This window comes from Heterocephalus glaber, unplaced genomic scaffold (genome assembly GCF_053883595.1).
Source record: "Heterocephalus glaber isolate CG9 unplaced genomic scaffold, H.glaber_assembly_v1.0 deba00001442, whole genome shotgun sequence".
NCBI classification, from domain to species: domain Eukaryota; kingdom Metazoa; phylum Chordata; class Mammalia; order Rodentia; family Bathyergidae; genus Heterocephalus; species Heterocephalus glaber.
This window is the reverse complement of record NW_028258296.1, coordinates 37,173,371-37,177,332: the sequence shown is the minus strand read 5'-3', so window position 1 is coordinate 37,177,332 and position 3,962 is coordinate 37,173,371.

The following is a 3,962-nucleotide window of genomic DNA, read 5'->3' as shown; positions in this document are numbered from 1 at the left end:
CAGATATTTTGCCATAGAAACAGAAAGATATCACAGCACTGTTTTTTTTAAATAAAAAAGCAAAAATAATCAGTTCATCAATGAAAGTGTTGGAAAATTGAAACAATCTCCTATAAATAGTGGTATAGGAGATACTATCTTTCAGGTCCAGGCCAAAAAGCAAATTTATTGTTTTTACCTTTAGGTGTTAGAATTTTTATATATTGAATGATTCTTGAGGTAACTAAACCTTTTGCAATGAATTAGATTTTTTATTGTTATTAAATAATTAGATTATGATCCGCTTCATTATAAAGAGGTTTGACCTATTGTCCCACATAGCATATTCCATAAGAAAGGGTTTCTCTAGGCAGTTATTCACTTTTTAATTAAAATAAGTGTGTTTCAATCATCATGTTCCATGCAAGAAAAGGAAAAATTGCTTCAATAATGGCATTTCGTATCTACAGCAACTTTCTTTTAAGAAGCTCAAAGCACTAATTTAATTAAACCTCCAAAACTCTCTGTGAAGTAGGTGTTAATATTTCCATTTGACAAAGATATAAATTAAGTTGCAGAAAGATTAACTCACATAGTGACTTAATAGAGAAGGTGAAAATAAGCGCTCAGTCTCAGATAGACTGTACTCTGTAGTATGAACCAACAGTCTCACACTGTGTGGACATTTCTCCAGTGTCTCCTTAGATTGACTCCTAACTGTTTAGAGCAGTGGGGGATTTTAATTCTTTCATTCTTGTATCTCATTTTCCAGAATTCATTTGGAGCAATTTCTAGAGCTGTTTTCTTCCCTTCTACTCAAACATTTTTTTTACCAACGTAGTCTCTTTTTTGTATGATTATGCACCCTAATCCCAGAAAGCAAGGCTGTTTGCTTTTAATTAAGGAGTGGATCAAAGTTTCATGGGAAAATTTCAGAATCCCTATCTAATCTTTTCTTAATGAAATGAATGTGATGGCTGCTCTGTTTGCCTTACTCAAAGTACATACTGTACATGAATTTAAGAAGTCTTGAACAAACAAAGTTGAAATATACCAGGAAGTATTCATTATCCAGGAAATGAATATGTAGACATTTCAAGGGCAAAAAGTCCATCATTATATTAAATTACTATGTGGAATCATCATATTTTGTCATATACCAGTTTTTTACCATTATTTTTAATCTTTCAAACAAGAGGCCTTAGCAGCCCTTTCAAAATATAGTATGATTAGAAAAATCCATTCAGTGTCAGTAAGTAATGCAGTAGTTTGTAGATGTTGAATCCACTGAGGTTAAACAGATAAAATCAATATATGCTACTCCTTACTGTTAAGTATTTTGTTAACGAGCTTGGATTACCATAAAAGAATATCAGACTGTGTGGCTTAAAAAAACAAATTTATTTCCTCCAAATGTGGAGTCTGGATGCCCAAGATCAAGGTGCTAGCAAGGTTATTTTCTGGAGATTCTTCTCCTCCCAGATTTCAGATGGCCATGCTTTCAATATGTCCTCACATGGTCTTTGTTTATAGTTGTAGAGAGAGATACCTGGTGTTTCTATTTCATTTTATAAGAACTTCAGTCCTGTTGGATTAGGGTACTACCACTGTGACTTCCTTTAATACCATTGGATTAGGGCCCCACACTTATGACCACCTCTCTAAAATTGTAATCTTTAAGCACAGTTCATATTGCGGATGAGGACTACAACATAAGATTGGGAGGAAGCAATTCAGTCCATAATAAGTAGTTTCCAGCTTAGTCAATGAAGTAGGATAAAAAAAGGCCTATTGCTGTGTTCAAGAACCTACACATATATGGATGATGGTGGTCATACAAGGAAGGATACAATTTAATATTTTATAAGGAGATGTATATTTAATTTTTAGAAAAAAAAATTTCCTTAAAATGAGACATTTTCTATAGTTCACTGCCAAATATTAATTTAATTCCATGTTTTAATCCCATGTACCATTCATCCCCATTCAGCAACAGAACTGCCACTCCAAGCTTAGAAAATTCTAATCTGAAGCCTATTCTTCTTTGAGTGTATTCAAAACTAAGCTGCTTTAACTTTCAAAGAGAAGTAATAGAATGTTGCATGAATTTTATTGATATTATAAATTTAAAAATCTTACCTGTGGTTCTAATTCTGACATGGAATTATACCACCTAATCCTAAAATACTATATTTAATCTTTCCCTTCCAGCTTCAACTTCATTATTATTACTTCCAAATTCAAGAATATCTATAATTACAAGATATGAGCACTTCCAAATTTGTATTTAAGGAATGGTGCTAAATAATACTGGTAAACAATAATCAGTTTTATGATATCCCTTTTTGGTTCATCAGCAAATGGCTATGTATTTCAGTGTGAACAATTTAGGATCACAGAGAAGGATAGAAAGATAGATGGAAAGAGACATTGTAATTAAAGTGTAAATACTCATTAGAATGTCAATAATGTGGAAAACAGGAATCTCTTAGAAATTACAGGCATGTTTTTACTTTTGTTACTTAGTCAAATTAGAGCTTATAGTCTTTATGGTTTTGAATAGCTTAAATAAGTTTAAGGGATTATTGCATCATTTATGAGATATTTAATTATAGACATAGTTTCCCATTTATACTAGCCTTTTGATTCCCTTTTATCTATTTTCATTCTGTTGTATACATACGCCCGTTGCAGTAAATTTCATATTGTATTATATATAATTAATTATTTATAATTTGTCTTCTTCACATATTGTAAGCTTCTTAAAATTATGATCAATTCTCAAAAAAAATGATAAATTTTCATTTAACTCTGTTTTCTCAGCATGTGATATGATGCCTAACAAAGTATGACTCAAAAATCTTTATTTAAATATAGAGAAGATTCCTCCAAATTACAAGTAATTTTATTACTTTAGGTGTTTGAAGTGTCTCTTCTTATTGATCTATTTACTAAATGAGCTGGTTATAGAGTTTTCAAATAACTATTACTTTTTAAATAATTTTTGTTTTTTCAAATGCTATACAATTCAATTTAGCTATTTTCTAAGTTAGAGTTCTCTGTTGGTCAATTGTAAAATGTTTGGATTTATAATATAAGCTAGTGTATGAGCACAAAATATGAAAATACACATAATTGTTGATGGTCTGAAATTCTGAGTTGAGAAATGCCTTACCAAGGAAATGTTTAAGTGTTACTTCCAGAATTCGTCTATTGTTAGAGTATTTTTTCATGTCAAAAATACTAAAAAGCCAGAGGAATATATAGCCCGAAAAGGGTATCCTAAAAGGCTTGAGAAACAATATTCCATCTCACACACACGAGGTGAACCTACTAACCAGTAATCATTCTAAATGATGCAATTTAGGCTAAAACGTGAGAACCTCTGGTCAAACTCACAGTTAGTTGATGGTGAAGCTTAGTTTTCTTGCTTTTGGTCTCATCATTGGTTCAAGTTCTTTGATTTTGGTCTTGATGAAGTTAATGACTATATTGATGACAATAATCGGAGCTTTGTAAATAATGATAAACTTTCTGGCAACCCTTATTAATTAATGTCTACTTTCTAAGTAAAATCTTCCTTAGGTACCCTTACGTTCATCATGATTCATATAAAAATTCTGATTTGAAATCAAAAGTTCTCATCTCTCATTTTTAGTGAGTTTTTCATATTGGTCTTTCTCATGTGTTGATTTTCATGGTGTCCTTCATCTCTCTTCAGTTTCCTCATTCCACTGCTGTGACTTCTATTTCATCTCGCTTTCTGGCCTCTTTCTATTAATCGTGATCATTGCTTACACCTGCTCTAGCTCAGCTTATCTTATTGAATGAATTTTAATGCCAAGTTGTTTAGATAGAATTTGAAACTGCAAAGGAGATTTATAGTTCAGGGAGCATCATCTGGAAAAGACCCTAATTTATTTTCACAGTTATGTAAAATTTAGATCTCTTGTGTCTGTAAAACCACCTAGAAGCAACAGCAA